The 25686-nt window shown below is 56.3% G+C and overlaps 1 protein-coding gene across 2 annotated transcripts in view; it reads left to right on the plus strand.

Annotated features, from left to right (window-relative positions):
* The first annotated feature begins 1683 nt into the window (after positions 1-1683).
* KCNG2 (potassium voltage-gated channel modifier subfamily G member 2) overlaps positions 1684-25686 on the plus strand; it is a 79375-nt gene continuing 55372 nt past the window's right edge. The window contains exons 1-2 of one of the 2 annotated variants that reach the window (XM_045458059.1): positions 1684-1884; positions 2446-4457. The gene's annotated coding sequence lies outside the window, so the exon portion shown is untranslated. The remainder of the gene's footprint in view (positions 1885-2445; positions 4458-25686) is intronic. The other variant, XM_045458060.1, reaches the window with a different exon arrangement.

Raw genomic sequence — 25686 nt, forward strand, 5'->3', positions numbered from 1 at the left:
GCCACACGGCATCACTTTGCTCAGGACAGGTAGCATGCAGCCCCGGCCTGACCCACACGGCGCGACCACCACAGAGGCCCCGGGAACAGAGTTCCCAGCGTCTCCGAGGTCACCACGCTGTCTGCAGGGGTGCAGGGCGCTTCCGATGCTGTTGTGTCCGGGGCCTCGTCTCGTCCCGGATATTCCTTCTGGCCCCACGGGACGTGTGGAAAACCCGCCACATCGCTGGTGTGGTAAGGGACAGACCTCAGGCACACCGTCCCCAGACGCGGTGGGGAGGAGTTTGTGCAAGGGAAGCCTTAGCAAGGGTGTGAGGCTGACAATGAATCCAGGGAAAAATTCTAACAAAACGCCAATCGTAGCTGAAATACTACACGTTCTTAGAAACCGCGGTCTTGCTGTTTATTCGGAGGAGACGGACCACGTCCTTAGACAACTAGGGGAAGGACAGCACAGCCGGACAACAGGGGGCCGTCTGCAGGGGGCCGGGCCTGCGATCCGCGGCCGGGAGACACTTCTGACCTGAGCCGACAAGGGTCTGGGCGTCTGGGCCCGCCCCCAGGACACCAGCTCAGGCAGATGGTGACTACCAGCATTTAGACACAGGCAAGGGTCCAGACACCGAAGAAGTCGGCTAAAAACGAGTGGATGATGGGGGGTGGGGGAGGGGCACTGAGGAGGGCACCTGTTGGGAGGGGCGCCGGGTGTTGCATGGAAACCAAGTTGACAGGACATCTCACATAAAAAAACCCCAAGTGGACGCATGCCGCCCCTCCGTCGCCCAGCAGCTGAGAAAGAACTCGCTCTCGCGGGGCACCGAGCGCCTCTGATCCGAGCCCACCCTGACGGACCCGTGCGGACTGAGTAACAAAATGGAAGCCTGCCCACGCCTTCCGCCTGGAGCAGCGCTCTATTCCCGGGGCGCCTCTGCTGCGTCGGGAACCTCGCATCCCAGCAGACGGCTTCCCAGTCGGAGCTCGGGTTAAGGTGCGGGAACAGAGCTAGGGGATTGGGATCAAAAGGAGCGGACAAAGGAGGAAAGCCGAGCGAGCTCAAAGGGAGGGGGCGCTCCCGGTGACTGACGGACGGGACTGCTTGATCCATCAAAAGCGGGACGACAAAGCCGTGCGAGCTAAGAGAGGCCCGCGGGAGGGACGCCGATCTCCAGGCATTTGGGGCCACGGCAACGCGACCGGGAGAATAAGCACTGCGAACCCTCGAGAGAAAGATCTGAGAGCAGAGATGCGGAAAGAGAAGCGTTGGCAGTGGCAGCCGAGCGAAGCCGGGAGAGGCGCCGTGGAGGAGGTGGTGGCTCGAGGAAGAGCCCGTGGCCGCAGAGACGGCTGCGGAGAGGGAGGGCGGCAGAGACGGTCCCCTCTGTCGTGACGGCACAAAACAAGAACCGAGAGCCAGCGGGTCAGCAGGAGAACACACGCGTCTGCCGGCGCGGGGTGCCGGGGTGCACCGGACGTCGTGGGAACCCAGCCCAGCTCCAGCCTCCGCTGCCCGCGCCCCAAGGGCCACCGGGCCGGGGAGGCAAGGCAGTAAAATGTCCTGAACCGAACGTGCCAGTGGCCGCACGCCTCTGTGAACATCCTAAAAACCACTGAATGGCACACTTTCAATGGGCGAATTGTCTGGGGTCTGAATTCTACCTACCGCAAGGCAGCTGTGACCAAAAAAAAAAAAAGAAGGAATGTATCATCTCTTGGTTTGAAAAGCATCCAAGGAATGAAAAGTCATGAAACTTAGAAATATCTAGAAAAACCGACTACTTTGGAAAATATTAGTGAAGCGAGAGATTAGACGTGTTACTCGCCTCCTCAGCCGCACACTCGGGAGACGTCCGCTGAGCTCACACTCGGGCTTCCGGGCTTCACAGAGGTGAGTGAAGGCACACACAAACTCTGTTCAGGGAAATGAATTTTCAGCTACACTCACACAAGGACCTAAGAGCACGGCGGCCAGTGTCACTCACCACTGTGTTGCTGTAGGCAAGTGGGTCAAGATACGCCTCCTAAGCTGCTTATGGCAGAGTATTTTATAATAGGGAAAAATTCAAGACAATATAATAGCCAGATAATGGAGTCTCACTTACAGCATGGTGCCAGCCGCAGGACGGAGTTCTACGCCATCATTCAGAATGACGCTGGAGCCTGGAAAACATCAAAGATGTTCATTTCTCGTTAAGTGGTGAAAATGTGACATACATTATGGTGCTATTTTTGTATATAAACAACCAAAAATATATTGTTACTTTAAAAAAGGACAAAATGTTTTGGCACAAAAATTAGGGACCAAAAGAGGGGCAGTAATGATTTCTGAGCGATGGGGATGGGAAAGCAGGGGGGTTCTTCTTTTCTCCTTTGGATTTTTCACAGAGAGTTTACTGATGTTCTACAACGAGCACGTTATTTACCTATTGTAAATGTTTGCTCCTTCCAGAAAACCGAAGCTATACAAAAGTGCAAATGCGTAAACCAGGACAGGAGTGTAATGTTACCTAGCAAAAGCAACCGGGAGCCTCCTGGGGGGGGTGCACACCATCTCTGGCAGCCCCGCCCCGGGCTTCTGTCCTCGTGAACCAGCCACACAGCACCCCTCCCCCCCCAGACGTGTGGCTGCCAGAGGGTCCAGTGCCCCCAGCGTCAGCCCTTTACTGACGCTGCCCAGCTGTGACTTCGACAACAATCGAAACACAGACGAAACACTGGGGGGTTGGGAAACAAGGCAAGACAAATAATAGGAGAGAAGGAGACACATAGGAGGGAAATTACAGACCAGCCTGGCATGAAAAAAGACACACAACAAAGGGAACGTGGAGTAAGAGGTAAACGGAGGTACATGCACAGCGGCCCTGAGCCCACCGGATGCCTGCTTAGTTACATCGCGTTTCTGAAAGGCTTTCCGGAATGTCTCCGCTGATGCACGCCAAACAAAATGGGAGATGCGAGTTGCTGGAACAGTCCAGGCGGGAGATAGATTGCGGCCGGCCCAGCGGTCAGGCCCGGTGAGTTGATCGCCGGCCAGCACCAGTTCCCAGGCAGAGCTCCGTGAGCCCTCCGGGACCTCCGGCACGGCCTGCCTTCGACAGCAGTGACTGTATCCGTGCCCCGGCCTTGTGGATTTGCCTACGGCTCGGGGTGAGGAAGCAGCAAGACGTTGCACGACAGGATTAGGTTTTCTGAGACTCTTCATTGCCAAGAATCAGAGGACTGCAAATTATGGATCAGGACAAATAAAAAAACAACCAGCTGTAGAGATTTTTGTTGACTAAAAAGCCAAGGTTGACCGAAACTGATGCAGCGTCAGAAAAGCCCAGATGAACAGGGGTCTCGCGTCTGGAAAAGGGAGGTGACGGGCCAGTCCCACTCTGCACAGTCACGGAAACCCAGACACTCGCTAAAAGCTTCAGGGTCTGCAGGAGGCAGCCAGGGTGCAGCTGGGTCTGGAAAATTCCTCCGGGAGGAACTGCAAGGGACTGAATAACGTTCAGCCCGAGAAGTCATACAAACCCACCCACATCCTTACCTGTGTAAATAAAACTACCAGCTGAGTGCCAGGCACACGAGAACTTTCCATGAGTTATCTGTTTGCCTACTGGTCCTTCAGTGCGTGTTCTCGGGTGGAGGCTTATGTGCTGTGGTTCCCGGAGGCCCCTGCAGGGCAGCTGGGTACCTGCTCCGGAGAGGCAGAGTTCTGCTGGCTCTGGGGAAGACTGCTAGGAGAGGCGACGAGGACAAGCCATGGCAAGTGACAAGTCGTGGCGTCCCGAGGGAAGGGTGGCCTTCCAGGGCCGCTGGCCAGGCCTCTCCTGCTCTGAGAGTCAACCAGGGTTTCTACGGAGAAGAACCCTCTTTCCAAGGTCTCCGTGTTCAGGCTCAGGCTGGGGGGAGCGCCTCCTCCCCGGCAATGGAAACCAGGAAACGAGTCCTCACCCGAGGCCGCGTGGGTCACCCAAGTTCATGACAGGGACGCAGCTGGGATGCTGGCCCAGACGGCAGGCCCTCTTGGCGCGGGACCCGCCGTCTCCAGACCCGAGCGGCCTTCCGGAGGGTTCCCGGGGCCGCGCCCACGAGGACGGCCCGGGGTCTCCCCTCTACCACAGGGTTGCTGCGGGTGTGGTTTGGAGGGGCGCCACGTTGTGTGCGTGTGTGTGAGCGCGAGTGTGTGCGAGCGAGTGTGAGCGCGTGGGGCGCGCGCGGCGCGGGGTCGGGCCTCGCGTGTCCCCGAGCGCCCGCTGAGAGCGGACCCGGCCCTGGGGACCTGCGGCCGGGCGCGAGGGGGCGCCGCGCCACCGCCGCGGGGCGGATCGCCGGGGCCCGAGCCGGGCCGGGGGCGGCGCGCGGGGCGGTGCCGGACTCCGCGGGCTGCGGGCTCCGGAGACGCCGCGCTCCGCCCCGAGGAGGCCACGGCCGGACGAGCGGAGCGGCGGCCCGCGGGGTCCCGGCCCCGAGGTAAAGTTGCGCGCGCGGCGGGGCCGGGAACACGCAGGGAACCCACAGCCGGGGCGGGGGGGGGGGGTCGTGGGGACGCGGAGGGTCTACGCGGGAGTGTTCTGGGCGGGGGCGCGGCGCGGAGGAGAGGTCCACACGGGAGCCTCTCGGGGCGGAGTGGGGACGGGGGTGGTGTCCACACGGAGGGTCCGCGGCCAGAGGGGACGCGGAGGGGGGGGAGCGCAGGCGCTGGTCCCGCGCGCGCAGTTGCTACTGGGTTGCGCCGCGTGGTCGGGGGCGACGGAGATCCGGGAGGGGGGGCGCGTCTGGAGAGCCCTCCCCGCGCCCAGGGACCCCCGAAGCCGGGGAGGGGCTGTGCCGGGCGCCGCCCCCAGCCCCCGGCCGCGACCCGAGTCCTTCCTCCCCCCGCCGGCCGGCGGGGCCGACTCCGGGCGCCCTGGGCACTTCCGCGGGGGTCTGGGCGGCCGCGGCCGGAGCCCCTTCCGTCCGCGTCGGGTCCGCGGGAGCCCGGGGCGGGGAGGGGGGGCAGGCGGTGCCCGGAGGGGTGGTGGCCGGGGCTCCCCCTGCGCCCGCCCCCGCCTGCTGGTTGGGCGCCCCCGGCTCCTGCTGCCCGAGTCGGGACGCAGGCGAGCGCGGGGCTCGTGGGGGCCCTTCCTCGCCCCTTCCTGCTGCCCCTCGTACCCACCCCTGCACGCCTCACACGCGCGCCTCACACTCACACACCTTTCACGCGCGCACGCACGGCCCTGCCTTCTCCAGCCGCAGCCCCGGCGCGGATCCGAACGGGGGTCCCCAGGGTGCCCCGGCTCGGGCAGCCGAAAATTCTGCAAACTCAGTTGCCCGAGCCGGGCCGAGGGGGCGCCCGCACTTGCCCGAGGAGCCCGGATCAGCGGCTGGGGCGCGGGGTCCGTGGGGGCGCGCCGGGAGCGGCCCTGGGTCAGTCGGCGGGGGCTGGGGAGGGGCGAGGGGCGCGGTGCTGAGAGGGTTGCAGGCGCCTGCGTGTGCTTGTGTCCCGGCGGTTTGGGGGTCACGGTGGAGTTCTTCCAGCCTGCCCTGTTCCAGAGGTTTCCGGCCCCTGAACAGGGCCACGGTCCCGGGAGGTTACTCCCTTTGTCACCCAGACTGAAACCCCAGCCCAGGCGCGTGGTGGACTCCAGTGAATTCTACGTGGTCTTTAGAATCCCTTGAAAGTCCGTTCCCGGTCCCAGGCCTCCCTTTCTCCTCCCTCTTCCCTGGGCTGCAAAGACCCATGGTTTCCTCAAGTGTGTGCTCAAGGTCGGCGTTTGGGCCAAGTAGTGGCTGTAAAATGGACTTGACTCTGTTGAAGCGTCACAGAACGACCGACCTCCGTGGTTCAGCATTGGTTCACTTCCCAGCCCTGTCCGGGGAGGGGACGGGGCGGCTGCTGAGGTCAGTTAGGGGAGCGCTCCCAGGTCATCCTGTCTACCCGGAAGGAAAACCCAGTGGAGGGAGTCATGAGATGGTTCTGTTTCTGCCGAGATGCCAGGATGGAGCCCGCAAAGCCCAGACGCGCTTCGGCCGCAGCGTGGCCCGTCGGCCGGCACCGTCTCTGGGGTTGTGCAGTGGGTGCTGCTGTCCTCCCGGGGCTCCCTGTCCCTGACAGTCCCAGTTAGTGAATGGGATGGGACTGCTCTGGGTTTTTTCCTCTTTTTTTTTTTTTTTTCCTCTTTTTTATTTAAGTTTGTTTATTTATTTTGGGAGAGCACGTGCACTATCAGGGGAGGGGCAGACTAGGCAGAGAGGGAACCCAAGCAGGCTCTGTGCCGTCGGCGCAGAGCCCAACACGGGGTTCGAACTCACAAACCGGGAGATCGTGACCTGAGCCGCAGCCAAGAGTCAGGCGCGTGACCGATTGGGCCAGCCAGGTGCCCTGCTCTGGGTTCTCTTGAACTGGGAATGGTGGGGAGGGCGCGTTGCGGCTGGGGGGTGACATCCACTTAGCTGTGGCTCCCTGGTGTGCACCGGCCACACACATACTAAGAATCACACGCTGTGGCTAAGAAAAGACATATTTGTATCTTAACTGGAGACAGGTTAAGAAATCAACTTCGAGATTCTTTCCAAGGCCAGTGCCAAATAGCGTTCTGATCTCTTTCCTCTTACAATTTATATATTCCACTTTGCAAAAGTTTTTTTTATACCTTGAGATTTCCATAATTCAAGAAAAAATGGGTGTTTCTGTAGGCATGGGGAGAAAAGGAGGGAAGTGTGTTCTTAGCTGGCTCCGAAGCGGGGAGGCTGTGAGGCGTTCCTTTTCTATGCCTGGCACCGAGTCCTGCGCATGCCAGATGCTCAGAAAATATGTGCTGCTTGATTAATTGTTGGAGTTGCAATTAAGAGTTCCTACCCCGTGTGTGGCTGGGAGCTGCGTTGTCATAATTACAGGTGTATGTGCTGTAATTAGTAGGTCGTGTGGAACACACAGGCTGATGGGAAATGGTAAGGCGTTGGGGTTTGCCCTGGCACGAGCGGGTGGGGTCTGAGTGTCTGGGGAGGACTTGGCAGCCCAGGGCTCGGCAGCCTCTCCCTCCTCCTGTCCCACGGTTCCGGCTGCAGCGTCTCTCATTCAGGCGCCAGGAGGGCAGGACTAGCTGAGGAGTGTTTGCAGTGGGAGGGAGTTCTCCGCTTCTGCAGCAAGTGTGGATGTGTGGGGGTGGGAGCCGGGGGGGGGGGGGGCAGCACCGTGGGGGGGGAGGTGCTGGGGGATCAGGAGGCCGCAGAGGATGTGAGAGATGGGGAAGGTGGGCTTTTCCAGATGAGATGGGGGCGGGGGGTGGGGGCGTCCAAGACGCGTGGCCGTGCGTGTCATAATACCTGAGCACCTGTGCACGGCCGGGCAATTGCGTGAGGAACAGGGGTATTTTAGGGCCGAAGCCGGGGAGCCCCCGCTGCCTGAGGGCCCGCTCGCGGTCCGACCGAGTAAGGGCGGCACCAGGGAGCCTGGGCGGGCCGTGTCTGAGGACAGTGACACGGTGAAGGGAGCCAGGTGAGGGCCAGCTCCTGGCACCCGGCTCTCCCACCGTGCGGAGGATGGCCCTGGAACTGGTCAGGGCTGCAGCCAGGCTCCCGGACCCCACGCAGCCTCTTCGTGAGCTTAGTGGGCGCTTCCAAGCTGGAGAGGCACGCAGGGCCACCGTGAGGTTAAAGAGATAGCCATCCAGCGCTTCCTGTCCCTGGGCTCTGAGGCCAGCTCCTGGCTCGGCGTCTCGCCTAGGGGCACCTGCAGTCTTTGCTGGGCTCCACTTAACAGGCAGGTTCGTTCGTAAGAGCAAACTTAAGTCAGAAACCACTTTGAGAAGCAAGAGGACCGCATGCCAAGTGTAAAGACATCACCGGGGGAAGGCCGAGTTGGGTCGACCCGCAGTCACAGAATTCCTGAAGGAACCCTGTGAACGGGCTGCTTCGGCCTCTTCTTGCGACAGGTGAAGCCAGACTGATGGCAGTGCACAGACTGCTTACTGGCTCCTATTGTGAAGACCCCCCAACGGCTAAGGGTGCACGTTCCTGGGAGGGCCAGCGCAAAGGTCCTGGGCCTCGTGGGACGGGAGATGTCAGTCAGTCTGTCGTCGACTGCTTGTGTTTTCTGATTCCTCCCGCAACAGATGACAGGGCTGGGACGAGCCGTGTCTTAGCTTTCTGATGTTTGGAGGAGAAACATGCATCCTGAAAAAGGAAGTTAGTAATATATTCACTCAAAATGGAAACACCAGTATTTTATTGATTTCATGCTTAGGAAAAGGCTAATTGAAGTATGTTTAAATAGCACAGAAGACCTTTTCGTTGCTCTGTTCAATTAGGGAAGGTAAGACAGAGAGAGAGAGAATTCACAGAAATGCGGGTGCCAGCTCCCAGGGGTGCCCCTGAGGGGCCAGGCTCAGTGCCCCTCAGCCGCTCCTGCCCAGCACGGGGCGGGGACTTCACGGCGCCTGTAGACCCAGCAGTGTCTCCCATCGGCCCCCAGGCACCGTGCCACAGGCCACAGCGGCTCTGTCCCGGCCCTCGGCTCGGCCTCCCGTGGACAAGCTGGCGTGGTCAGAGCCCTGGGTGGCAGTTCCCAGAATTTAGGGAAATTCCTGGATATGTTTAACCTTCTCAGATATTTGAACCATGAAGTTTAAATCTCGGATTAGGCTGGAGTGTGTTGGGCACACGAAAATCAAAGGCGAGAATTACGGGCCCAGCGGAGCCTCAGAAACCCTCAGTCTCATCTGAATGTCAGCACTTTTTACACAACGTACCCTGAAGAGGCAGATTTATTTCTGTAAAGGCTTAGCGCCCGTGGGAGAGCCTGTGCGGCGGTCACGTTCCTGACTGGGCTCTGACCTGCACCCGCCTGGCCCCAGTGCACCCGGGGAGGGCTGGGTGCACAGAGCGTCTGCCGCCCACCGGTGTGGCTTCCAGGACCTTCTGTGCCCCTGGCTGGCTGTCCCCACACACGCCCTGGGCCCTGGAGGGGCGTGAAATCGGTGCATTGGGTGGACGCCTGCCCCCAGGACACCTCTCTCGGTCCGGTCTGGTGGGTCAGGTGGGGCCCGGGGATTCAGATTCCCAACACGAATTCTGGGTAGTTCTCATCATTTGGAAGGCTGGAAATGCTCGTTTGTGGGTTGTGACTGGCCCTTCTGTAACAAGATAGAGAAGAGCAGGTATCAGAATTTGGTATCTCACAGGTGCGGTTTTGTGTGTGTGGACAATATACAATGTATTTCTTACTGTGGGTTCAAAATAAGGACAGTCCCCTGACCGTGTGTGCCTTGAGGCGCCCAAGTCTGTCTCTGCGCTTAGCTGTAGAAATTTCCGAAAGCTCCCAGTTGGGTAGCCCAGGCTGGCATGGGTCCCGGAGCACAAGGGGCTGGGACCAGCACTGGGGTCGGGCCCCGCCCTCGCTGAGGGGCGCCTGGCAGGCTCCCCACACAGTCTTGCTTCCTCCGCTCGCGGTCAGGCTCGGGGGTCCCGCCGGGCGGAGTCGCGGGTGCAGCCCAGCGGGGTTTCTGATCACCCCCCAGAGCGGACAGGGGAGCCCGTGTCTGGTAAAGCCAGGAAAAGGGTTCCCTTCCTGTTCCCCTTCTCTCTTCTTGGGGGGCGTGGAGGAGGCGTCTTCGTGTGCACATTAACGGGAAGGTAAGCCGCATGACGAGTTTTATTTCACATCATAGCAATTAATGTTTGGTAAAATAAAATGCATGAAAAATCAGTGCTTGTTGTGTCGCGTGGCTGTTCGGTCACAGGAGGGAAACTTGGCGTCTGTGAGGCTCGACCGTGGTGGCAGGAACAGGCGGCACCCCGACTTCTGGCGTCTCTCTGAGCTCGCGCTCGCTCGGCTCTGTGTTTCCTTCCAGAAAAGGACAGTTTCTGGCTGTGAATAAATTCCCCTGCAATTTTTCCACCGAAGAAGACAAAGACATCATTTAGATGAGGGAAGATGAGAAACGTGTTTCGCTGGCTTCCTCCGGAGGCAACGCTTTAGAAATAGAAAAATTCTAGGGCCTGGAGGAGGTGCAGGTGTAGGAGCCGGTGGGCAGCGCTGAGGAGACACGAGGGGACTCTTGCCCTCTGGCAGTCGTGACACGTTGTTTTTCCAAGCAGCCCGCGACGTCGGCGGCTCCCGAGGGGCCCTCCCGCCGGCCGGGGTTGGGGCTGAGACGCACCCGTCTCGGGCGGCATGGGCGCTACGGTCTGACCCAGAGCTGTGGACGGACCCTGGTCCCGCACAGGCCACGTCGCCGGATCTGGCAGGAGCCTAAGGACAGGGCCACCCTTCCCGGTGGGCCCGGCGCGTGGGTCATGTCTGGGCTGACGCTCTTTTCTGGGAACTGTGAGGGGACCGTTTCCCAGCAAAGGCAAGGAGCCGGCACTGGGCCCCAGGAACTCGTACAGTTTGTCGTGTTTCCAGATGCAACGAATACGATGTTAAAATACCTGTTTCTGCTTTTCCCTCCTTTCGAAACAAGCCCACGTCGGAGACAGAGAGTAAAGAGAAGCATACGTTTGAAACCCCTGTGTGGTTTCCGCTCTCCGCAGGCAGTGGCTCCGGGTTGACAAGGACGTTTCCCCTGTCGCTCGGTGTCTGTGCGCAGAATCAATCACCCCACCTACCAGCAGCGCACACAGTGTCACCTGCACACTTGTTCTGTTGAGCACGTTTTGCACGGATCTCTCGGAACCTGTCCGTGTGTCCTGCGGTCGGCCCCGTGGATTGTTTCTAGCTTGTCCATATTCTAAGTACCACTGACATAGCATCTTTGTACACAAATGCTTGAAAAACTTTGAATTGGGTCACAAGGCATCAATGCCTAAGGCGCGTGATACTAACGTCACGTTGTCCGTCAGGGGCCTTGGGGGCCCGCACCCCCGGCACCCTCCTGCTCGACCCACTCCTCTCTCCAGATGCCAAAGTGAATGCCTTTTGGTTGTGAGTCACACATGCTCGTTATGAGACATCCTCACGGGCAGAACGTGTGAAGTGGGGTACGGGCTGCTGTCCGGGCCCTGTCTCTCTGGGCCCCGGGTCGCGTGTGCACACGCGTGTACACGTGAGTACGTGCATGGACACGTGTGTCTGTGCACAGGAGATACCGGCTTATCTGGGTGTGTTCTCAGAAGCCCTTGCTGCCCTGAGTGTCGTATTTACCTGTTGGGAAGGTGACCTTTCTCTTGCTCCGGCCTCAGTTTCTCTGCGATGCTCTCCTGTGCCCCGTTTTGGCGTACACTTGTTCCCAGAACACTGTGTGCCCACCCCCCCCCCGACACTGTTTGCATTTGCCTCCAGCCTGCGGTGGGTCGCCCAGCACGCCAGCACCCACGCTTGGCCGGCTGTCCTCGGGCCCGTCTGCACTCGTGGGGAAGCATGTACCCTCCTGAGTCAGGAGACGCGGCTGGGCATTTGGAGTGACCTGGGTCTGCTCAGACTTAGAAAACGTGTCTCAAGCCTCTAAAATCTCAAGTGTAATCATGGGGCAGGAGGAGCCGTAGACAGATACAGGTAGATGTACAAGCCTCCAGTGCACACACACGCATGTGTACGAACGTGCACACACACGTGCGCGGATACGCAAGCCTGGGGCGCAGGGGTGACCTGCGGAAAAGTCGCCCGGCGTGTCCCGACGAGCAGGTGCTGACCCAGAGCTGACTCAGGGCTCAAGTCCCCAGCGAGAGTCTGACCTGCACACGCTGAGCTGGGTGGTCCGTGTTGTGTCTCGCCCTCATCCGTCTTCCTGATGTCTGCACTATGACACGCAAGTGCCCTGGGCGACTTCGAGCCTCGTCCCCGCCGAGTGGGGGGAGCCTGCCGCCGAGAGTCTCGTCATCTCCCGCGACGAAGGGCAGCATGCACGAAGGAGCCTTCCGTGCCCACTCGGACGTGCTGGTCCGCCCGTCCTCTGACCCCACGTGGGGTCGCTCCACCCTGCAGGCCGTCTGGCCAGCAAGGGCTTTGTTCACCTCGTCTCCGGGCTTGGGGTCCGTTGGGCTTGGCGGGATCACATGGGTGTCTCCTAAGATGTGTTCGGCCAGCCGCTGGCGCATTGCCTGGGGCCCTCGGCAATGCGAATTATTCTGGGATTCTTCAGACGTGCTCTCTGACCCTAGCCAGGCCTGGGGAAGAAAGCCCGCGGAACCAGACGTCTGCTACCTCTCAGAAGTCGGCACGATTAACACCCGCTGGGAGGAAGCTTCAGAACACGCCTCTCTGCTCCTCACCGCGTCTCCGTTCACCACGGCAGTGACCCCTCGCTGTGCTGTCTGGTGCCGGCACTCGCCCGAGACCGTGGTGGTGACCCCCTTCCGGGCCGAGCCCAGGAATAAGCCCTCGGGAGCCTCCTCGGGCAGGTGAAGGTGAAGTTAACACCGAGGAAAACAGCTTCTTCCCTCCCAGGGGGCCTGCGTTCCCAATGCGCACTGGTTTGGGGCCGGAATTAGAAATTAACAATAAGTGGGGGTTTTGCATCATTTTCTCTTCTTCAGTCCCTCCCCATGGCTCGCAGCTCTGTGTCGGGCGTCAGGCTTCCATCGGGGCTGAACTCCCTCATCCTTTTCAGGGTCATTACTAGAATTAGCCTCCAACCTGGGGCCGCCTGGGAAGAACTCTGGGGACGCTGCCCCAGCGCTCACTTCAAGCCAGAGGGGTCGACCCAGGGCGCGGCGGGCTCGGGCCCACGTGCTGGCCTGCACCACGGCTCCACGCCTGGAAACGCAGAGGTGCGTCAGGGGCAGGGCTGCGGGCTCTCGTTCTCTGTTCTTCCCCCAAAGGGGGGTCTCCGAGGGGTGCAGTTCGCACACGGGGCTTTCCTTGCATCCCGCGAGACACTTCACAACTTGCCCCGCACCCCTGTTTGCCTGCACGTGTTGTCACCTGAGTGAGCCCTTGAGCTGCACGTTCAGGCTCCAGGGGAGCATTGTGGGCGCCCGAACTTTATGCCGTCTGCACACATCACGCACTCACCCTCACAGAGACCCTGAAGCAGGTGTGCTCGCTGCAACAGAGGAGAAACATACTGAGTGATGGGCTCAAGGGCACACATCTTCCAGTCAAATGACTAAGACATTTTCTGACTCAAAATCCCTTTTCCCAGCTTGTTGTCCCAGGCCCCGACGGCCCCCTTCCCTCCTGACTGTTCCCGTCATCTGGGTCCTGGCAGCACTTTGGGCATGGGTCCACAGCCGCTCACGCGGTTGGCCCCCATCACACCACGGCCAGAAAGGCGGGTCCCAGTTGTGATGCCCCAAATCCCATCCGAGTCTGCACTTGAGAGCCTGGTGCCATCTGCCTCCAGCCACACACGGTGCCCGGGCGTACCGGTGCTCTGTGGGGCTTCTGTCCTGACCCTCAGTCACAGCAAGGAGGACACTCGTGTCCCCCGAATCATCTCATACGGTGCACTGTGGCATGCCGCCCTAGAATAGAAGGCTGTTCCTCTCTTCTAGAAGATGCAAGAGCTTCAGAATGACGCTAACTGCCCCGGCCCACCGTGGTTGTGGGATTTCACGAAAGTCTTCCTCCTTGCCTCCTTCGCTGCTCTGGGCTTCAAACTCCTCGTCCACCACGGTGGGCACCCAGCCTGCAGGGGCCGTGGGGGATCCTGAGCGCAGGGCCAGGGTCTGTGCCCCAGGTAGGCACCTGCATTTGGGCCAGGCTAGTCCTGCGCCGCTCACTCAGTCAGCCTTGCATGGCTGCCCTGTCCCTGGGCTGAAACGGGCCCCCACCAGTCTTAATACAACTTACAAAATGGGATAAATTCTTTTAAGACTCCTAAGAAAGGAGATATTCAAGCCTAGGTAGTCTCACTGGAAAATTCTACCAAACATTTGAAGACGACTTAATTCTATCAAACATTCAACAAAAAGGAGGAAACTCCTAACTCACTTTCTGAGGCCAGCATTACCTGGAGACCACACTAGACGGCACAGAAAAGGAACTACATATCAGTAGTTTTCGTGAACTTAGACACAAAATTGTAAGCAAAATATTAGCAGATTTCTCCAGCAATGTAGAAAGCTGTTGGACCAGGTGAAATTTACTCCAGGTGTGCAGGGCTGGCTCAGTATTCAAAAATCAACCAGTGTGATCCACCACATCCACAGGAGAGATACACAATCAGATCAACTGGTGCAGAGAAAGCATTTGATAAGGTCCAACACCCACCTGTAATGAAAACTCTCAGAAAACTAGAAATAGATATTTAACCAGATAAAGAACATCTCCAAAAAGCCTAAAGCTAACAGCATACACATGGCAAGAGGCTGAATGTTTTCCCCTAAGATCAGGAGCAAGACAAAACTGTCCACCCTCACCGCTGTTACTCAACCTAGTACTGGAAGGTAGGTAAAACAGGAAAAGGAAACAAAAATGGTATAGGTTGGAAAGGAAGAAATAGAACTGCTCCTCTTTGCAGATAGTATGATTATCTGCGTAGAAAATTCCAAGGCATGTACCCCCCCAAACCACCTAAACAAATGAAAAGATATACCATGTTCATGGATTGGAAGACCCTATATAGTTTACTTGTCTCTTCTTCTCAAATTGATCTGTGGATTTGATAAAGTTTCTATCAAAATCACAACAAGAATTTTTGTAACACATAGGCAGCTTATTCTGAAATTCATATGGGAAGGCGTGAGCTCCAACATAGCTCAAACAATCTTGAAAACCAGGTCTCACTACCCAGTATTAATGTTCATTATATAGATCCAGGAGCCAGAACCATGTGATGCTGGCAGAGAGACAGAGAGATGCACAGAACAAAGGAACAGAATACAGACCCACACCAGTATGTCCAACTGATTTGTAACAAAGCTGCAAAGCCAGGTCAGTGGAGGAAGCAGAGTCGTCACAACAAATGACAGTTAAGCAACTGGTCATCCACAGGTGGGGAAAAAAAGAACCTCATACCTGACCTCATACTTAACCTCGGTTAAGTGTCTGACCCTTAATTGCGGCTCATGAGCTCACAGTTGTGAGATCAAGCCCCAGGTGGGGCTCTACAACTGACAGCATGGAGCCTGCTTGGGATTCTCTCTCTCTGCCCCTCCCCCACTCTCTCTCTCTCTCTCTCTCTCTCTCTCTCAAAATAAATAAATAAATAAATATTTTTAAAAATGCATCATAAATTTAAATGTAAAACGTACAGCTATGAGACTTTTAGAAAAAAATGAGAGAAAACCATTTGGATCTAGGGTTAGGCAAATAGTTTTTAGACTTCACACCAGGGCGCCTGGGTGGCTCAGTCGGTTGAGCGTCCAACTTCGGCTCAGGTCATGATCTCGCGGTTCGTGGGTTCGAGTCCCGCGTCGGGCTCTGTGCTGGCAGCTCGGAGCCTGGAGTCTGCTTCAGATTCTGTGTCTCCTCTCTCTGCCCCTCCCCTGCTCACGCTCTGCCTCTCTCTCTCTCAAAAATAAATAAGCGATAGACTTGACACCAAATGCATGATCCATGAAAAGTAGACTTGATAAATCTGACCTCATGAAAATTAAAAACTGCCCTTCAAAGGACCATTTAAGAGCATGAAAGGGAAAGCTAAAGTGAGAGAAAATATTTGCAAACCACACATCCAATAAAGGACCAAAATCTGTAATATATAAAGAACTCTCAAAACTCAATAGCAATCCACCCCCCCCAAAAAACACAAACAAAATATGCAATTAAATGAACAAAATGTATGAAAAGATATTTCACTGAAGACGATATACAGATGTTAAATGAGCACATGGAAAGGTGTCTAACATCATTAGCTATTAGGGAAATGCAATTAAAACCATAAAGAGGTTATCATCACACACTTATCAAAGTGACTGAAATAAAAGTAAACCCCAATACTGATGAGGATGTAGAGAAATGATCTCTCATACACTGCTGATAGGAATGGAAAATGATATGACCACTCTAAAAATAGTTTGGCCATTGCTAATCAATCACGGAACTACCACGTGACCCTGTGGTTACACTCCTGGGCATTTATCCCAGAGAAATGACAACTTCTATTCACACAAACACCTGTACACAACTGTTTATAGTAGTGCTGTTTGTAATAGTCGAAAACCGGACGCAATCCCATGTCCCTCTATGGGTGAATGCTTACACCACAGATGTCCTCACACGACACACTACTCAGCAGTGAGAAGGAGTAAACAATTTTTTTTTCAATGTCTATTTGTTTTTGAGAGACAGAGAGAGAGCGAGTGGGGGAGGGACAGAGAGAGAGGGAGACAGAGGATCTGGAACGGGATCTCTGCTGACAGCAGTGAGCCAGCCCCACGTGGGGCTCACACTCATGAACTGTGAGATCATGACCTGAGCCAAAGTCAGACATTCAACTAACTGAGCCACCCGGGTGCCACAAGGAGTAAACTATTAACACACCCAACAACTTGGATGAATCTTCAGGGAATTATGCTGAATAAAATAGGTGAATCTCTAAATGATCATCTAATGATTCCAGTTTCTATAATATTCTCGAAATGACAAATTACAGAGATGGGAAACAGATTAGCAGTTGCCAGGGGTTATGGAGGCAGGGACAGGGAGGGACCTGGGTGTCAGGATGCACGTCCCGCATATGGGGCATCAGTGTCAACATCCCGGTGGTTTTAACACGGGGGAACTAGGTAAGGGGCACGCGGAATGTGCTTGTATTAGTGCTTCAATTGCATATGAAGCCACAGATATTTCAAAGTAAGTTTTATCTTCAGAATGTGTATGCAAATATTTCATAGAAAGGTTTAGTAAAAGCTCTGGGCAAATGTGTCACCTTGAAAGTCACCTGTGGGTGTTGGATTGAATTTGAAGGGGACGGTGGACACGGGGGCTGTTGTAAATGCTAATATAGAGACAGTTGGGATGAGGAAAGCGTCTCAGGACAAGCGCGGGAGCGTTCACAGCGTCTGACTGTAGGTTAGTATTGAAATACTGTCCACTCGCCGAAGTAAGTCGTGACGCATCCTCGGGTTGAGACAGTATGCACGCTTTCTGTAAACACGCTCGCCAGCGGTGTAGACGAATGTGGCGGAGTGGCTTCTAATGGCGTCGAAGAAGCCCCAGTGCCATGTTTATACTGGATTCCCAGTGTCAGTGAGAGAACCACCGTTTACCAGAAGCGTGGACCTCATCACACTCCATGGCCGTCCGTCCCGTCCAACCAGACGGCACAGACCCCAAACTTGTCCTCGCAGGCCTTGCTCGACCTTTTTGACTGTTGACTTCTTCTGGGGAGGGAGGAAGGAGCAGAGTCCTGGACACGAATCTGAGGACGCTCGAACTCCTGCCCCAGGGGCTTTCCTGCCGTGGCGACCCGTCCTCCCAGGGTGCAGCCCCGCCCCTCTCTGCCCTTGACCCGGAGCCCCGCGGCCCATATACGGAGTCAGCCAGCCACGAGGAAGAGGGCCCAGGTTCCCACGGCTGTGTGGGGCGCTGGGGTTAAAGGTGTTCTTTTCCTTCTATTTTACTCTACTGTGCGATTTCCCATTTTTCCCATGGGTTACTTTTATCATCGGAACATTATTTTTTATGAAGTTGAACGTCTGAGACTCATTTAGGCGAATGAACGTAGAGAAGAATAAGAAAAACAAGAACATACCCTTCTTGTGGCTAAAAGAACAGAGAAGAGTGTCGTATCTGCTGGGGGGCCCCACCCCTGGGTGGCCCCCGGGTCAGTCGCCATGCTGGGCGTTAGCTAGACGTAGACGGTGTGGGAGCGAGACGTTCCCACAGGGACGTTTGCTGACTTGAGTAAGGCCATGCACGCATCAGCAGGGCCAGCATGTGAGCGAGCGGAGGGACAGCCCGGCCACCATGAGGAGAGAAAGCAAGGACCGCAGAGACACGGCCGTCACACATACAGAATTTGCAGATTTTATTCCTGAACCAAGCAGATGCCTGGGGGCAGGCACGTGGGCAGTAACCCAGCCCCAGTGGCTCTTTGGCTCCCTGAAGCCACGGTCGTCACGCCCAGGGGTCCCGCACAGGTGTCGCACAGGCCGTCACATACTTGAGGGTCAGCAGGTACTGGGTGGGCACAGAGCTTTCTGGGATGCCCCATCCTCTGCCCTTCCCCATCATCGTGCCCACAGCTTCCCCTGCCCTGGGGCTCCTGGACCCCCACCACCTTTCCCATCTCTCTCAAGGCCTCATCCTTGACCCTTGAAGGGGGGGCAGCCCACCCCCCCACCCCCCCACCCCGGGACCCACAAGCCGGCCACCCCGCAAGAGGCCACGAAGAGGAAGCTCTCGGAGCGAGAGCTCCCGTCACCCCAGAGGGCGTGCACGGGGCGAGGACCCCAGCACAGAGGGATGCCCGCCCACGCCAAGTGCTCCTGCATTCCAGAGCCTCGGAGAAGCTGGAGGGGCCGGGGCCCCTTCCTCCTCCCGACCCGGCAGCCCGTCACCCTGACTCTTCACAGCAAACACCATCACCAGCTTAGGAGACCATCCAAACTGAGGAGAAGTAAGAGAACCCCAAATAATCGGAAAGGAACACGGCTGGTTGTGACCTGATCACTGAGGAGTCAGCGGAGAAGTTGTTCACGTGTTAAAACCCGGGTTCCTGGGCAGGTGTCCTACCTCTGAGTGTGGCTCCACCCAGAGCAGGGGCAAGACCGGGTGTGGACAGAGTTGGGGCAGGAAGGGAGGGCATCTCAGCGAGACGGATGGCCGTGAGGGGAGCCTCGGGGACCCAAAGCTGACGTCCTCTGCAGACAGCCAGGCTGGAGTGGTGTGCCCAGATGGCCCCTACGGCCTCGGGATCTTCTTGAACCCTGACTCCGCCTCTGGGCTCCCAGCCCCTCCCGGGAGAGGCCCGTGGCCGCCTGTGGCCCCCTGACGCCCCTCAGCTGCCACAGACCATGGGCCGAGGAGTGGGTCTCGGCGGGGAGGGCACCCAGCTTCTAGGGGGGCGCCTGGCCACAGAGGACAGAGGGGGTATTTCCGGGGACTCCCGTGTGTGCGTCGGCCACCTGTGGTCTGTTCGGGAAATTCTGAGCGAGTCTCCTGAGGAGGGCACTTCACCTGAGAATTTGGGGGGTTCCTCGTGCCAAGTGTGGCCAAGAGGAGGGTGATGAGGTGTAGCCAGGGTGGCTTCAGGACTCCGCGTGGGGTGTGCTGGACGTGTAAACGGCGCTTTCTTTGTGATCCCTGTAATCTGGACGACGACTCGGTGACAAGACCACAAGCAACTACACGGCTTTGGAGGGTTGTTACTGTGGTAAAATACACATCACGTGACAGGTGCCGCTCACCTGCCTCTAAGTGGCGGTCCGGGGGCGGGAATACATTCACGCTGTTGTCCGGCCATCACCATCCGTCTCTGGACCTTTCTCATCCAAGCACGTTAAACGGCAGCGCGCCGCCCCCGCCCCAGACCCTGCCCGCGTGTCGGCACCTCAGTGTGCCCCTCGTTACCGGCCCGTTGTACTCAGCACGGCGTCGTCGAGGCTCGTGAATTTCTGCAGGGGTCAGAATCTCGTTCCTCTTTGAGGCTGAATAATATTCCAGCGGATGGATAGACCGCACTCTGCTCTCGATTCACCCGCTGACGGACACGTGGGCTGTTTCCACCTTCCGGCTGTTGTGAGTGATGCTGCTGTGAACGTGGGTGTACAAATGTCTGATGCATCTTGGGGCAGATGCCCGGAGGCGGACTTACTGGACCCTGTGGTGGTTCCACTTTTAACGTTTCGAGGAATTTCCACACCGTGTGCACAGTAGCTACACCCGTGTACGCTCCCAGGGCCCCAGGCCTCCGCTTCCTTGCGAACACTTGTTACGTTCTGTGTGTTTTCTTGGAACGGCCCTCCTAGCGGGTGTGGATGGCGTCATTTCTCTAGTGATTAACGATGTTAGAGCATCTTTTCGCATGCTTCTCGGCTATCTGGGTATCTTCCTTGGAGAAGCGTCTATTCAAATGCTTTGCCCATTTACAATTGTTTTCTTGGTGCTGCTGTGTTCTCTGGATACATGGAGTATTCTGGATATTAATCCTTGATCAGATATATGGTTTGAAAACACTTTCTCCCTTCAATCTGATCTGTGGGCCTTTCCACTGTTGATACTGTTGTGTGTCCACAAAATGGTTTAGGGTTGAGGAAGTCCAATTAGTGGATTTTTTCTTTTGTTACTTGTGCCTTTCGTGTCCTCTCCGAGAGCTCACCACCAAACGCAGTGTCATGAAGGCACTGTTTCCTTCTAGGAGGTTTAAGGTTTGGCTCTTACATTCAGCCCATTGGTCCGTGTTGAGTCAGTTCTTCAGTCTGGCGTGCGGCGAGGGTCCGGCCCCTTTCTTTTGCACGTGGACGTCCAGCGTTCCCAGCGCCATTTGTCAAAGACCGTCCTCTCCCCAGTGGATGGCCTCGGTGTCTTCACCAGCATCCGTGACCACGCACGGTGACTTCATTCTGGGCTCTCTGCTCTAACCCTTTGGTCCGTGAGTCTGTCTCGATGCCAGCAGAACTCTACTTGTGGTGGCTTTGAAATCAGGAAGTGTGAGACATCCAACGTGGTTTGTTTTCAAGACTCTTTCGGCTGTTCAGAGATCTCACATAGATTTCTTCGGTTTCTGCAAACACGTGTTGTTGGGACTTTGATAGGGCTGCACTGGGTCTCCAGGTCGTTCTGGGTGGTGTAGACACCTTCGTCCAGTACAGGAACGTGGGGCGTACGTCCTCTTTTTTTAACTGTTTTCTAAGTTTATTTATTTATGTTTTGAGAGAGGGAGAGAGAGAGAGAGAGAGAGAGAGAAAGAGAGAGAATGAGCAGGGGAGGGGCAGAGAGACAGGAAGACACAGAATCCGAAGCAGCTCCAGGCTCTGAGCTGTCAGCACAGAGCCCCACGCGGGGCTCGAACCCACAAACCGTGAGATCACGACCTGAGCCGAAGTCGGACGCTTAACCGACTGGGCCCTCCACGCACCCCAGGGTGTACTTCCTAGTAGCTGTGTGATCTTTAATTTCATCCAGCAGCCTTGGTAGTTTTCACAGAAAACTCACCTCCGTGGTCAGGTGTATTCCTAAGTATGTTATCCTGTTTGATGCTACCATACGTGCCGTTGTCTTTCACTTACAACGGCCTGGGCTCTGCAGGGTCCAGGGCCGCGCCCCACACATACCTGCTTCCTGGGGCCTCTGCTGTCCAGCTTCCCTCACTCTGCTTCTGCCACGAGGTCCCCCAAGCTTTGCAAACATGGACGGACCCTGCCCCAACCTGGACCTGTCCGGTGAGTTGAGGACAGCAGTCGGGACACCCCCCCCCCCCACCCACCGGCTCCTTATCACTAGCGCCCCGGTGCCACCATAGGACTGACTTCCTGGAGGAGAAGACGTAAGCGGCACAGGCGTTTTCCAGGAAGGCATTGCTGTCGTTAGAAGCGGTGGTAGTCACCGACCCCGTGGCCCTCCCTGACCCCCGCGGCCTCTGGCAGGTGAGGTGCCATGCCGTTGAAGAAGGGCTGGGACGGCACACCCGCGACTCCAGGCTGCCGGGGCCCTGACGACTTTGCGGGACCGGGACGTTGGCTTTATTTGACTCGTTTTGAACTGTAGCAGCTGGAGATAAACGTGAAGGCGGGGGAGCCTTCGCTCTGCTGACAGAAAGCAGAATTTCTTTTAAAAATGTTGTTTTCTGAGGCCTGAAAGTCACAGCAGCCCACAGGCGGATTGCCTGGAGGCCCCTTCGCCGTCCTGATGGCGCCTCGGAGGGTGCAGGGTGCCTTCAGGAGCAGTTAAGTAGCTTTATGTCAGGGAGACGGGCTCCAGATCAGCTCTGTGTCTCCAAGGAGCAGCCCCTCCCGCCCCGAGCCCCTTGTGTCCGAGACGGAGAAACGCCTCCTGGAAGAAGCGGCTGGAAGGCACCCTCCTTGAAGGCGCCGAGCTTGCCGATGCTTTGCAGGGAGGGCCGCTCCCCAGTTACCCCGAGGTGGGCCTCTGGCAGCCTTGCCGTTGAAAACGGCCCCCCAGTTGGCTGCACCGAGCCGTGGCCCGCCGTGGCCCCGGGGTCTGGCTGCCATCACTGAGGACAAGTGGTCCAGCCTCTCAGAGCCCAGGGCCCGGCCCGGCACCTGGCCAGGGTAGACGCTCCGGTGTGTCAGATGACAAACTGAGGCGCCTGTGACAGCAAGGAGCTGAAGGAAACGAAAGACAGAGGAAAGGAGCAGCTGGGTGCACGCGGCCCTGGTGGGGAAGCTGGCTGTGCAGCCCTGGGGTGGGACTGAGCCCTTAACCCGCACCCCCCCCCCTCCAAGGCCGGGGAGGGGCAGTGGCCGTGCCGGGAGGCAGGGGCGCAGACCACGTGCCCACAGGACGCAGGCCGTGGAAGAAGTCTGCAGAGGGATGCTGGGCAGGCCGATGCCCCTGGACGGCGCGTCCTCCACCCTGCGTCACGGCACGTGGCCGCACGGACGCTCGCAACCTTGCAGGTGGACGTAGGGGTGCGGCTCAGGGCTCGGCCGGCAGGGCCAGAGCCAGCACTGTCCACCCTGCGGAATACAGACGCTGCCGTTGCAGCCATTCCAAACTTTCCTATGTGGCGGCAGTGACTGCGGTCGCTGCACCCACTGAGCGCTAACTCCCCCTCCCTCCCCCAGCCTCCCTGGCAACTTCTAAGCTACTTTCTGTCTCCATAACTTTGCCTTTTCTAGCCATTTCACGCGCTGTCTGTCCTTCCTGTGTCTGGCTTACTCACTTAGCACAATGTTTTCGCGGTCTCTCCGTGTCACTGCGCGGATCAGTACCTCCCTCCTTCTTGCGGCTGAAAACATCCCAGTGCATGTTTACACCTCATTTTCTTTCTTTTTCTTTTTTCTTTTTTTTTTTTTGGTAAAAATACGGAGTTTAATTTAAATTACCCTATAATTATTTTTTTCGTTTCTTCTCTTAACTTCAAGAAAAAAACACAGAAGGTTGTACAAATATACCATTGTCTTTATCCATCCATCCGTTGGAGGATGCTCCCACCTTTTGGCGAGTGTGAATAAGGCCGCTGTGAACATTAGCTTACACGTATCTGCTGGAGTCCCTACTTCCGAGTATTTTAAGCATTACTTAGGGGTGGGATTGCATGGTTATATTATAATTCTATGTTTAATTTTTGAGGACCCTCCAGACTCTTCCACAGCAGCTGCACCTTTACATCCCACCAGCCGTGCACGGGGTTCTGGTCTCTCTACATCCTTACCCACACCTTTCTGTCTTTGTGATTCTAGCCATCCCTGAGGTGGCAGGTGAAATGTCATTGCGGCTGTGATCTGCGTTTCCCCAATAGCTAGTGACAGTGAGCATCTTTTGGGGCATTTATTGGCCATATGTATGTCTTCTTTGAAGAAATGTCTCTTCCAGTCCTTTGCCCGTTTTCTAACTGGGCTGTTTTGTTGTTGTGGAGTTGTGGGGGCTCTTACACATTGTCAATGTTAAGTCCTTACTGTGTGCGTGATGGGGAAATACTTTCTGCGTTGCGTGGGCTATCTTCTCACTTTGCTGATAGTGTCCATGGGAGAACAAAAGTCGTTAATAGAGCCCAACTGATCTATTTTTTCCTTTTGTTGCCTGTGCTTCTGTGGCATATTTAAGAAACCACTGCCGAATCCAAAGCTGTGAAGGTTTCACACTGTGTTTTTCCCTAAGAGTTTTATAGTTTTAGTTCTTAAACTTAGATTTTTTATGTACTTTGAGTTAAGTTTTATCAATGGTGTGAGGTAGGGATTTAAGTTCACCCTTTTGCATGCAGACGCCCAGTTTTGCCAGTGCCATTTGCAGACAAGACTGTTTTTTCCACATTGAGTGGTGTTGGCACCCTTGTCTAAAATCAGCAGAACACGGATGTGAGGACTTATTTCTGGACTTCCTGGTACGTGACACTCATCAGTGTGTCTGTGCGTCTGCCAGGGCCGTACTCTTGATTACTGTAGCTTTGTGGTATGTTTGGAGGTTGGGAAGTGCGAGACTTCCAACTTTGTTGTTCTCTTCAAGGTTATTTTGGCGATTCCGAGTCTCCAATGTTCCTCATGAATGTTAGAATAGGTTTTTTCTATTTCTGGAAAGAAAACACCGTTGGGGTTTTGAGAGGCCATCCTAGAAGTGGGCTGAACATCCTGGTAGGTTTGGCCTGTGCGAAACTCCCAGCACTAATATTTGGGGGAGGGTGTGAGGGTTCCAGTAAAACTGGTCAAATGCAGACTCACGACATTTCATTCCAGTGCCCCAGGGTTGAAGCAGAAGAGTTAGATTTAAAAAAACCAAAAACAAAAAGGCTTTATTTGAACTATTTTAGGCTTACAGAAAAGCTGCAAAATTAGTACAGGGCCTTCTCACTCGTCTCCTTAATGTCACGTCTCACCTGACGAGAACACAGTGACCCAACCAGGCCGTGGACGCTGGTCCTGCACACTGACCGGGCTGGAAGCCTCCCTCAGCTGTGCCCACGTCCCGCTGACGTCTGTCCCAGGCCCCCGCCCAGGCCCCCACAGCACACTCGGCGTGGCCTTCTCAGCCTGTCCCCTGCCCCTTGGCTGAGGAGAGGGCCGTTGTCAGCCCGTGAGAAGGTGCGGGCCTGAGCCGGCCCTCTGTGCACAGCTCTTACTGCCCTGGATTGTCCCCACGGCTCCTCGGGTCGGGTCCCGCCTCCTCAGCCGCAGTGACGTCGTGCTTTATGCGGCACATGAGCTGAAGTCTCATTTATTTCGTGGCATCTGAGGGGCTGTGGAGACCACCGTGTTTCTAAGGGTCGTAGCCGTGCAAAGGGCGCTCGGAGGGGGTCACCCTCCCGAATTTCTTCCGGTAGTCAGACACGTGTGTATTGTCACGTACGTCTGTGTCACCCAAAGCGTGTCGCCCTCTGCGTTTTCCTCTGCCCCTTGCGTTTCGCCTCACGGCCTGCCCCGGAGCGCACGCCAGGTCTAGGGACCTTCCTCATTCTCCGCGCCCGGCAACACCCCACGTGTGGACCCCCAGGTGTGTGCGGTCCCTCCCCCGCACGGGCGTTTCCGGTGTCTGCTGCGGGGGACCCGCGCTGTGGGCTCTGAGGTTCTCTGCAGACCCGCTCCGGGGGGCTGCACCTGCAAGGCGGCCTCACGGTGCCGTGCGGTTGGCTTTGTAAATCGTTCAAGCCTCCCGGACGAGAAATGACGTCTCACTGTTGCTTCTCTGACGATGAGTGTGCGTCAACATTTGTTCACACGTCTGAGAGCCATTTTTGTCTTTTTTGTGGATTGCCTTTTCGTGTTTTTTCCCTCGTTTCTCCATGGGGTTTGTGGTTCTTTGTCCCTCAGTTGTAAGAGTTCTTTATATGTTGGCTTTTCTCCTAACTTCTTCTTCGGAGTGTTCCTGACGACGCGTGCGTATCTGAATCATAGCGTTACGTGACTGGCTCCGTAAAAGGCTTGCTCTTTTACTGGGATTGAATTGAACGTATAAACCGACCTTAGGAGAAAACTTCTTTGTGTAAAATGCTGGGTCGTCCTGTCCAAGAACAAGGGATGCCCTCCCTGTGTTCCGCTCTCCTTTTGTGTTTCTGGAGTGTGTTTCAGTTGCTCCTTGTAAAAGCTGTACACATTCCTTGGGAAACATCTTCCCACGTATTTGGTTTTCTTCTGTTGCTGTCGTAAATGGACTTCTCGATCGTCACATCCTCTGTTTCTTGTGTGTGTGAAGAAAACTGTTGGCTTTGTGGCCTGCCACCTCACTCAGTTCTTTTGTTCCGTCATTAAAGTTTTACCACTGGTTCCCTGCGATTTT

The sequence above is a fragment of the Leopardus geoffroyi genome, chromosome D3 (genome assembly GCF_018350155.1).
Source record: "Leopardus geoffroyi isolate Oge1 chromosome D3, O.geoffroyi_Oge1_pat1.0, whole genome shotgun sequence".
Classification (NCBI taxonomy): Eukaryota; Metazoa; Chordata; class Mammalia; order Carnivora; family Felidae; genus Leopardus; species Leopardus geoffroyi.